General features: G+C 41.0%; 1 pseudogene; it reads right to left on the bottom strand.

Annotated features, from left to right (window-relative positions):
* Positions 1–9,205: 9,205 nt before the first annotated feature.
* Positions 9,206–11,244, bottom strand: LOC148041469 (aldehyde oxidase GLOX pseudogene; annotated as a pseudogene).
* Positions 11,245–11,757: the final 513 nt, after the last annotated feature.

The raw sequence follows: 11,757 nt of genomic DNA, 5'->3' as shown, positions 1-11,757 counted from the left end.
GTGACTTTTCGCGGTCCCATTCTCCATACATGCTGAGGTGTGACATTGCAACTCAATATGCTCAAAAAATACATCCTCAACAACCTTTTTTGTCATAGCCATGCATCTCAATTATGAAGACTTTATGTTTCATCCTCACTTGAGGATGTGCTCGTTGACTCATCAGCATGCACCGCACTAGGTGATGACAACGACATGATTAAACCTAATTCATGACAACATCAAAATATTTATCATTCATATATTTACATAAGGTGTATTGATTATTCTAAGATCTCAATTTTAAGTACACAAAACTCATCATAAATACATTAAAACTTATGATAAGAATTCACTATCAAAACTTATCTTAAAAACAAAAAATTATGATAAAACCTAAATGCGCGTCTACATCTGCGTTTACGTACGCGTCTAACTTTGCGTCTATTTGCGAGTCTAACTTCGCGTCTATACGTGCGTTTACGTAAACTTAGACACGCATATACACGCCAAAATAGACGCACACGTCAAAATTCAAAAGATACTTAAATCATTTCTTTTCAAACTGCGCCTTTCCTTTCCTGCGTTTTTTGCAGTTCTGAAGCTCGAGTTTAGCCAACATGCAGTCTCTTCATGCCTCACCTAGTCTCTTCATGCCTCACCTCCTCATGACTCACCTCTTCTTTTATTTCAAACACACAAGAGGGGAAAAAGGAAAGCCAAGGAGAGGAAGAAAGAGAGAACAAGAGAGATGAGAACAAGAGAAAGAAGAAGCAAAGGGAAGACACAACAAGTAGCAAGCAAGCATCAAGGGAGAGTAACTCACCAAGGAGAGGAAGAAGGAGAAGGAAGAAGCGCCACCACCCGCCACACCAAACACCCAAGGTGAGTCCTCTTTCTCTCTCTCTCTCTCTCTCTCTCTCTCTCTCTCTCTCTCTCTCTCTCTCTTTCTCTCTCTATCTGTGTATTAGGATTTATGATTGCATTTTGTATTGCATTTTGTAAATCATGAATGGCGGTCGTCGGACCGAAATTAGCCAAGCTAGCGCGTCTACATTTCAGTGCAAACGCAGGGATAGACGCCAAGCAATGTTTTCTCTCATTGTGTCTGAGGCCGCATCTCAGAGCGCATGTATTCTGTGTCGGAGACGCGAGAATACACGCGCTCTGCACAGAAGAGGCTTTGACTTCAGAGTCGCATCTCCAGGCGCGTGTATTCTGCAGTCGACATGCGAGGATACATGCGCTTTGAATAGAGGGTTGACTTTAGGGACGCGTTTGAGAGCGCGTCTATCCTACATTTTAGACGCGGTTATACAAACGCCAGCCAGCTCTGATAAAAAACAATTTTCATTGCCTAAACAATATATTTTAAGAGTGGGACTCCCAGAGATTTCTTATTTATGAGAAGCATTAGCACTTAAGTTTTATGCTCAATGTCTAAAGAAAGCTAGATTATTAGCACTTTCAAGTGCCATGAGCATCCATGTATTTTTTCTATGGGATTTTCACATCTTTGTTTCACTTAAATGGATCCTAGTAAGTGCTTGTAAAATACACTTGAAGAAAATGAAAATATGTGAGCATCAAAAGCCTTCTCTTACATAATGATTCTAGGCTCACTGAATGATTTTTCATAATTAATGTTGGATTGGATCAAGGATTATGGCTCTTTGAAAATGTTTAGGTGTGGATGAAGGTAATATATGATTTTTTGTATGCAAACAAATTTGTCTTTTTCCTGTGTTTTTTTTGCAGATGTCACATCTTGGTTCATCTTGCAATGACCCGGATTTGGATTGCATGAATGATACATTGGCCTTGTTCGGCAGGGGGGTCAATGCATTTTTTGGAGGTTTTCCTAGTAGGGAAGACTTCATGGGAGAGATGACTAGATACCTTGGCCGCTCTCCCGCAGCAGACGAGGTGTTCAGCGTCATGTCTAGAACACCTCTGACGTCTTTGTCTGGCACTACTTCCCAAACTCCAATTGCAGGTACTCCACGTGCAGCACTTGTATATGCATCGGCTGAAGCACAAGCGTCAGCCGATACACGTGCATCTGCAAAAGCATGTGCATCCAGCGAGGCAGAGGGTAGTTGATAGAGAGGGAGGAGGGAGAGTCGAGGGGGAGGACGAGGCTTGTGTGGGGGTTGCCTAGGAGGTGGCGAGCGATCACCCTCATCAGTAGATCACGTAGAGGAGTCTGTACGTGAGTACTATAGAGTTACAGATACTGGTGGCATCTTTCATGATGATGAAGGAAGGGATGTAATGGCGTACATGAGGAGCGTCGTGCATGTGACGTATAAAGATTGTTTCATCTACTTCAAAAATCAGAAAAGCGGCTTATGGCAGGAGTGTTGAGGGCAGTCCATAGGAGGTACCCAAATCCTGAGGGTCAGCGATTCTCAGATGATTGGGGGCGCACAAAAGTGAGGAATTTGCTTCACAACAAAAGATCCCACCTCATGACACATACCAGGGACTCACTGCGGAGACAGGAGGAGGGGCGTGGAGCCTATAGCCAACCACCTATGTACCACCGCATAGAGTGGAAGAAAGCAGTAGAGAAAGTGAAGAGTCGCCAGCACGCAGAGGCGCGACGCATCCAAATGGAAACCATCGGATCGTCGCATTACGAATCGGGCGGCAGAGAGTCGTGGGAGACAGAGTTTGTAAGTATACTTTGATTTCTAGTTTTTTAAAATTTATATTTCTTTCAATTCTTTATATAATTTGTTCTAATACATTGTGTCTCATAATTTTTTGTATATATCATAATTGTTTTGCAGACTACTATCGTTGGTAGGATACCTACTCCTAGAGAGGTAGGTTACCATAAAGGCCATAACCGCGCAGCCACATGGCTTCACTTCTATGAGGAGGGTCTCATCACTGAGGACCAATACAATCGGGCTATGAGGATTCGACAGCCAGAGGAGGTATGTTTTTCTTACTTTCCTATTAAAAGTACAGCTAATTATAACTTTTTCTCTACCATGTCTACGTAAGCAACCTTGATCTTTTATGTGTGTAGGCGAACCCGGATGTGGAGCAAAGTGAGGAGGGGGATAGCGACACTAATAGCCATGGTGGTGCTAGCAAAGATGTTTCTTCTTCAGATTCATAGAGGAGCACCATACCTCCTTTATGGCCTTGTTTTCTTGTATATGTATTATCCATCTTTGAGCCTACTGCTTGCGGCCACGCTTTAGGTCGCAAGCACTTAAACTCCCCATGTAAATGCTTTTGATCTATAATGAATACATGGACTTTTATTTTTAATTCTCGGGCTTTCAGATCCATTGTCTTTTTCCCAAATGCACAATTTGATGTATGGGAGGGGGAAAAAAATACCAGAGAGCCTTTGCAACCACATACTCTCTGGTTTTTTTTTTCCAGTTCTGTTTTGCGCGTCTATCCGCGCGTCTAAATTGTAGAAAACACGCGTTTATGAGCGCGTCTAAAGTGCAGAGTACACGCGCTTATACACGCGCTACATAATTCAAATTTAAAAAATAAATTAAATATCTTTTTTTTAAAATGAGATTTTTTGTTTTCCGTTCGCGTCTATGGACGCTTGTAAAAGCGCGTCTACGGGCGTGTCTATATGCCCGTCTAATTTGCTAGGTAGACGCACTGTTAGACGCACAAAATAAATTAAATAAATAACAATTTTGATTTTTTTATGCGCTTGTATTCACGCGTGTGTATGTGCGTCTATTGCACGTCTATTTCTGCGTGTAAATTCCTTAATACATGCGATTATAGACGCGGATTTGTAGACGCGCAAATAGACGGGCGGGTAGACGCGCCCGTAAGATTTTCTCTATATTCAAAAATCGCGTCTAAAAGTGCGTCTAAGAGGCCTTTTTGTTGTAGTGCTTGCTAGGAAGATGAAGATTTAAGATTGAATTGAAGCTTTAGTATAAGCTTAAAAAATTTAAGCTTAAGCTTTAAAAAAAAACAATTTGAAATGTTTGCGACATGACAGCAGTATCTTTTTGACGGATTCGTCACCATTGAGTATGTGTTGTTTTCATCGATTGTTGAGTTTTGGAGCTTTTAAGCTTTAAGCTTAAACAATAAGCTTAGTAATTGATACAAAAGTTGGCACTTTCTGTCTGAGAGAAGAAAAAAAAAATCTTCATAAAGGAGCTTTCTGAATGGTCCCCCACCTCCTAGGTGAGGTCCTTCACAATTTGGCAGCACAACAGGGGGTTCTTCACCACCAGGAACATATTGGTATTGACGGTTCGTCACGAGACCTGTAGAGCCTGTTCATTCCAGGAGCTTTGCCTTCACGTGAGATGGTAAGCGATTGGAAGCCCTTGATCTCAGCTTCGCTCTGATACCAGTGATATGCAAATCAGATGTTGTATGCGCACATAGTGAATGCCTGAAGGTCCCCAAGAATAAAGAACTCTACAAAAGCTCATAAAGCAAGAAGAAAGGTTTGGATGACATGAGACAAAAAGACAAATTGGGTGCAATCTCCCCCCATGTCTTGTGTGAGTGCTTCACAAAACTTGTATTTATAGATTTATTAATCTCCAAGCTCAAAAATAGCCCAATTTACAATTAGCATGCTTTTGGCTTTTGTGTTTGCTTTTGCCCAAATAAAGAGTAAAGCAATTGGGCATCTCAAAAATCAAGTTGTGCCCAAATACAATGTCTAATAATCAAATATTTAAACTGAGCACCTATGCATATACAAAATAATAAATATTTATCAAGTGATTTAATAAATAAGCACACCTAAATTAATATTGATGCCATGCCTTTAGTGATAAGACGCACGCCCATCAAAAATAATATTTCTTCTAGACAATCTGAATACATGCCATCGCCCGGTGCTTCCCAACACCACCGTTGCATGCTCTATACATTAACTGAAGCATTCACAATTGTTAGAAAATAATAACATTAAACCCACAAAAGTGAATACCTAGCAATCTTCAGGTACAAAATAAATAAATAGGTTGGAACTCTGTCCTAACCTTAATTTAATATGAGTGCACTCTAAACTCATAAACGTCCATTAATTTAATATGTATTTTGCGAAATCAACCACTGTGGAATCACCCACATGCACATTAAATTAATCTAACGCCCGAAAAGGACAATTATCCCCATCAACTTCTCGCACAAGGAATCCATCTTTTGTACGAGCCCTAGCAAATACATATAGTTTTACGAAATCCACCGAATAACCTCACGGAATCCACCATGGAACATGCCTCTAGTTTTACAAAATCCACCGAAAAACCTCATGGAATTCATCGTGGAATATGCCTCCTGGCATCAATTCTATTGCTAATCTATATAGTGACAATGTGGGCAACATTGTATCTAAAACCAATAAAGTTCAACATTTAACTAGTGATCAGATTAGAGAATTGCATGCTCAAGGGTTATGTTATAGATGTCCTAAACCAATGTGCTCCAATGACAAAGATATATGTAGAGCAAAGAATGCAAGGATATTCTTGGTACTTGAATATTCAAATGAAGAGGATGAAGAAAGCCATGCTGAAGAAAATTTTGATGTTGATCAAGAGGAAGATAAAGGGTTTAAAGTTGCAACCTATGAAATTTCTGATGATGAAGAACATGACCATGGGCTTCTATTTAACTCAATTGCTCATGAATTTGTGGATTCACAGGTGCATGCATATTATTTCATAAGTGATGATACCTATAATTTGATGATCATAAATTTAATGCATGGACGGGATGTCACCATTTCTTTTAACTTGGAGGCTAAGGGATAGGCTACACTCCATATGTGGACCAACATTACTTTGGGAATAATGTCCTTACCTTCAAGAATTTCAAGACAATATTATGCTAACTAGTGGGCTTTGTTTCACTACAGAATAGATCTCTGTTTTGGGCCAGATTTAATGCTGAATTAATGTTAGAGATGCTTGAGTCATATGGGTTGAAAGTACTTAAACAGAGCTTCGTTTGGAGCTATAGCATGTCTAATTCGAATTAGCCAATCCGAAGTTATTATAGATTTAGCACAATAAGTTCTGCAATGGACAACACAGTGCCTCCATCTGGGAGGATCTCTTAATGATAACATTTTGATCTAGGATTTTATTTTTATATTTCCAAATGGCTGCCCATACTTTATACTTGATTTGCAATTCTGTATTTGTGCTTATTTCATGACTCCTTGAAGATTAGGCCAATTTATTTTCAATCTATGCAAAGTACTCTACTCCTTTTTACCACTTGGCAAGTTGTAATAAGTCCCATTTTTATTTTTGAGGGCAAAAACATCCAAGTGGGTATGGAATGTAAAGAATTGAATTAGGGGTATATAAAAGGGTAAATGACATATGTACATGACTTTTTTTTACACAATAATACAACTTTGTCCTTCTTCTGTCTCTAGCTCCTCCTATCTTTTCATGGCTTCCATCCATCTCTCTCCTTCTTTCATGTCTTTCTCTCTCCATTTCCAGTCTTTCTTTCTCCTTGTCTAGACTTTCTCTCTCCTCTGCACTCTTCTTCTCTCTTTCCTGCAATCTTCTCTCTCATGTTTCTCTCCCCTCTCAAGTCCCTTCATGACATGGGCTCATCAAGTAATTTTAGATATGCATATTTACATGTAATAAGATCCCAAAGGCCTCTTCCCCCATCAAGAAGTTATCTATATGGTAGGACCATACATTGTAGTTGTCCTTGATCAATTTGTCACCCACAATTTGTGTAATCTATGCATTTTATGACATTATGAAGACTTAAACTAAGAAAAAACAGTTGTATAGAATGCACCAAATTAGTTTCCAAGCATGTGAACAAAATCAAGCATCAACCAGTCAAAACTGAGATCATAAAGTATTCAAAATCCCCAAATAAATGCATATAAATTGAGTTTCACTACAAGACTGTTGTACATGTATCCAACTACTATCAATGTACCCATACATCATGCCCATATGTCAAACATTGGCTGTCCAACAAGAAACAGTGTGAAAACGAAGCTCAAACAGTGCCCATATGATCCAAAAAGCATCAAAATACGAGTCTAAAATTGACCTATTTCATAAAATTTTTCCACAATTTTTCATGCAAAGAATGAATTCCCAAACAAACTCAACCCACAATATTTTTCTTGGAATTTTTCTGATATTTTTCCCTCTAAATTGGCACCCGAAAATAGCATAAAATGAACCTTTAATTCTTAAACCAAGCTAGTTCACTCTCTGATGTGTGAACAAGTTAATCAGTAAACCAGTTTAATAAAAAAAAAGACCAGTTCCAACTCATTATAGTGTGAACATAAATCTTAAAGATAACTAGTTCAATGAAGCAACAATGTGAAAGCAAGGCCAATTCATGGTCTTCTTCTAGTGTGAACACTCCAAGTGGCAAACTAGCTGTCTAGTGTGAAAAGAGTTTTTTGGGATTAAGGCTTAAGGCTTAATAAATCCTTTTAGGAGATGATTAATTGACTTGCTATCGACCATTTCAAAATGGTGCAGATCATGATAGCCCTTTTATGTGCATCGATGGCTTCAATCTTGGTGAGAACAGATAGCCAAAGTGGCATATATCTGAAATGATATAACTAACATGAATGATGATCCATGGCATTTGGAATCTATGATTTTGGCTTATGCAATGCCCAAAAACCCCCAATTTCTAGATGGGACCCTCCACAAAAGGTAGGGTAGACCAATAGGATTGTTTGGGGGGCAAGAAACAAAAAGGCATGTAGTGATAACCATGGAAAGGGAGCTGATTCAAGCTTAACTTTCCTTAATGTGTTCCTTATGATGCCCTTTTGGAGCTGATGTTTGCAAATTCTCAAAATCATTCTTAGCCATACTGCTTCACAAGCAACAAAGCCTGTTTTAGTGTTTTTATGTGCCATTGAAAATTGAGAAGTGATATTTAGTGATTGATTTGTTGAAATCAATTGCACATATAGAGATTCAATATCACTATGTGCAAGAGCACATTGAAGATAGAATAGTTGAGCTACAATCTTGTTTGCCAAAAGGTAAGCATACTCACATCATTATCAACGCTCTCAAGGCTGATCAGTTGTCTCAATAGCTCATCATCTTGGCATCTTAGTTGGATATGTAGTTCACGTTTACACGGATACTGAGGGGGTGTGGAGGTTGCTTAAATGCCCACATCTCAATTATCTACCTATGCTTTGAGTGGCCAATGTTACAAGATCCTCAAATGAGAAGAATCTATGATAGGGAATAGTCATTGGCCACGTTCCTAGGTTAGATACTAGATGGTTAGAGACTAGGTTAAGTGGGAAATAGTAAGATGAAGCTCATGGAGTAGACACCACAACATCTTGCATCAGATGATAGTACTTTATATGCATCCCTATTATAAATTGAATATTCTAGAACCCCTAAGAGATGATAAATGGGTGGTGGTGGGTCCATCAAACCATGGGATGTTAAATCTAGTTGAATTTTAAAGTGATTTGTGCACTCACACCTTCTACGTTCATTGTCCTCCATCCAAGCTCTATGCAAGTGATTGTTGAAGCTTATAATAGTACACATGTGCACAAAATGATTAGTTGTATCTTCATTTTGGTATATTAAGAGACTTTATTCTTTCTCATTCTCTCTTGTATTTATGCTTGTTGTGTGTGTGTGTGTGTGTGTGTGTGTGAAATCCAACAACATCCATAGCAATGGACATTCTCATTGCCCATGCATCTCTAGCTAGTACAACCCTTTTAAGTGAAGCTTATAAGGATCTTTTTGGGTCTCATAATCCATGTCAGCTCATTGGGAATTTGTAGGCATTTTTGAGATCAAGGCTTATAGTTATGTTTATAAGCGTATATATTGGTTGAAAAAGGCGAGCTTAGTCATCAAAGTTTGTATGCTAATTAGTTGCATGTTGGGGTGGGGTTTTAAGAAAATCTTTGTCGTGGCTCCATTTTGAAAATTCTTAGAGAAGAAATGAACTCTCTTGAACTCCTTATGATCTTACAAGATAGATGAATGAGTTTTGTTTGAAGATTAGAAAGTGTACAAAAGTGTGAATGAGTGGTTTTTTTCTCAAGGAGATCATGAGAAAATACTTACATATTATGACTTTAAAACCGCTACAAAATGGGTGATAGTGGTTCAATGATGAAAGTTGCATCAAATTCCAACAAGGAGATTAGGGGGACCAAAAATTTGGGAAATAGCTAACTTTATTAACAATACATGGTAGGACGGTGTTTGAAATCGTAAAGTCTATCTTATGATGGTGCATATACATGAACCCATTTAGCAAGAGAACTAGGGATACCTTCATTCACAACGAACATCATGTAGTAAGCAGAGGGAGCTAAGGTAGCCATGGGAGGTGTTGTTGCGGTTACAACATACACATTTTCTTCCCCAACTGTGGGGGGTTCAACATGTAGGCCAAGGAGTCGTTGTCCTTGGGAGAAAGAATGGGTAGTAAAAGGGGCACTAAGTAAGACGACCCTCAGGTCATCATTTGGCTCCATATTAATGGCCACCCTAATCATGAATGTTTCATTGTATGCAATACTTTCAGGGGCTTGTAATATTGTTGGCCTCATATTGTCATTAGCGAAGTCCAAATATTGGGGGGAGAATGTTTCCACCCTTAACTCTGTTGGAAAGTCCCCTGTAAAGGTATCATATTGGTGTGGGTTGCTGCCAGCTACTAAGACCTTGCCATTTGACAAGAGATTGGCCGTTGAATGATAAAGACGAGGGATGAAGCTAGGTGCTTGGATTGAGAATCTATTGTCATATGGCAAGGTGGGGTGGTAGAGAAGAGGGGTGAGTATTGGGTTAGAAGCCATGCCCCATCCTTGGCATCCATTTTGGGCCCCATTTATAATGAGGACATCTTCTGAAGGAAGTAAGACCATGTCTCCCATAACTCTTCGGTAAGGCATGGTTTCCATCTCCCATGCAGGGTTGGTCGCAGTAACGTCTATCCTCCCACACGTTGGAGACGCCGGTAATTGTAGGCTTGTATTAAAGAAAGCTCCTAATTGCGACCCACCACAGACAAGGATCTCCACCTTGCAATAGCTGTCATTAGCACAAAGGGGGAGCATGACAGAGGAGCCAGCAGAGGGGTAGTTGCGAGGCTCGCCAGGGATGGTGGGGAAGGTCTTGACGACTGTGTTGTTGTGGTAGTTGAGGATGATGGAGTCACGGTTGGCGAAGATGTAGAGGTTGCCATCGGGGAGGAGGTGGACAAAGGGGTAGAGGTTGTCACCTTGGGGGTCTTTGGTGTCATGGAGAAAGGGGAGGTAAACGGAGGGGGAGTTAGAGGGGTTAGGGATGAACTCATAAGAGAAGGCGTTACGGCCGCCGACGATGATCTGGGAGGTGCCATTTGGCAGGAGCTGGTTGGTGGAGTACCAACGGCCAGATGTGAGTGTTTCATTGGCTGATTCGACCCAGTCGCAGGACTGGTCGGGCGGGCAGGGCCGGAAGCGGCGGATCTTTTTGAGGCCCTCGAAGTCCCCGCCCGTCTGGACGAGGGTCCCGTCCGAGAAGAACTGACCCGACGAGCACCACGTGTCGGTCTGGACGAAGAGGGGCCGTACCGATGTGTCGCCCGGTGTGAAGAGCACCGAGTGCGCCGTGCAGTCGTGCTTCAGCGCCAGCTCCTGCGGCGAGTACCGGCACCTGCCGGTCAGGTTGATCTGTGACGCCCCGACGTTCGTCCTGTCCAGCATCACTACCGTGTCGAACCTCGTAACGGCGGTGTGCATGGAGGCGATCCCGGCGTTTTCCACCTGCACCTGCCAGGAGCCTTGGGCCCTGGCCTTGATCTGCGCCAGTAGCAAAGTAATTCCAATCACCGCATTAATGATAATGACGATAGAAACCCCTGCGTCAGCAGCCTTAGGCCTTAGGAACCCCATGCGTTAATTTTTGTACTTTCTGCCCTGTAATACTGCGTTCGGATAACAATGTACGACGACCTTAATTATGGTAGAGTTATCAGACCACCCTTGTCCGGGTTAGCCCTTAATCCACTGACTTAAATCTTTTTGGCTTCTCCAAGACCTTAGTGCCACAACCAGAATTAGCGTTTTAATCCACTCTCCTGCCTGTGATTAGCAAGGCTGTGATCAGGACCTTAATGCTGGCCACGTTAATTCTAGAGTTGGGCCTTAACCCCAGCCGCTTAATGATGAGCCCTGCAGGTGTTCTCTAATAAATCTATTACCTTAATCAGCTCTTAAGGTCAACTTGTCCCCTTACATAAACCTGAGGATGATCCTTAGACCGGACTAACAGGAAAGAGCTTGCTTCCGATCCCTTGAGCTCTCGTAGATAATCAGCCAACTAATAACTTATGATAATATCTACGGGGCAAATTCACGCGTTAACTATAACCCTTTCTTTAAGTTTTTAAAGCTCTACTTTCTCGCCTATTCTAGCCGGCACCACACGCTTTCGAAGGTCCGTTTGGATGCTCATGCGACTGTCATTTGTTTTGACGCGGCCGGCAATAATTAAGGTCCCTTAATCAGGCTTAATTTACCAGTTGATCGTCGTGATTAAGGTTTAATTTACCAGAGTGGATCGTCGTCCGGGATTCACCATATATATTATGTTAAACCTTTGGACGCATCTTTGCATACAACTCTTACACGTGTCTTGGCATTTTCGTAATTCGAACTTTTGTAGATTTCAAGGCTTGACCTCGGGTTACTCGGAGTGCCAAGACCACGTTGACTAGGGTTCGCTTGGAGTGTGAAAGCACAAGGGTACATAATATATGCCT

This window comes from Lygodium microphyllum, chromosome 1 (genome assembly GCF_053477565.2).
Source record: "Lygodium microphyllum isolate KBCC chromosome 1, Lygodium_microphyllum_v1.1.10, whole genome shotgun sequence".
Lineage (NCBI taxonomy): Eukaryota > Viridiplantae > Streptophyta > Polypodiopsida > Schizaeales > Lygodiaceae > Lygodium > Lygodium microphyllum.
This window is presented reverse-complemented; position numbering and strand designations above follow the sequence as displayed.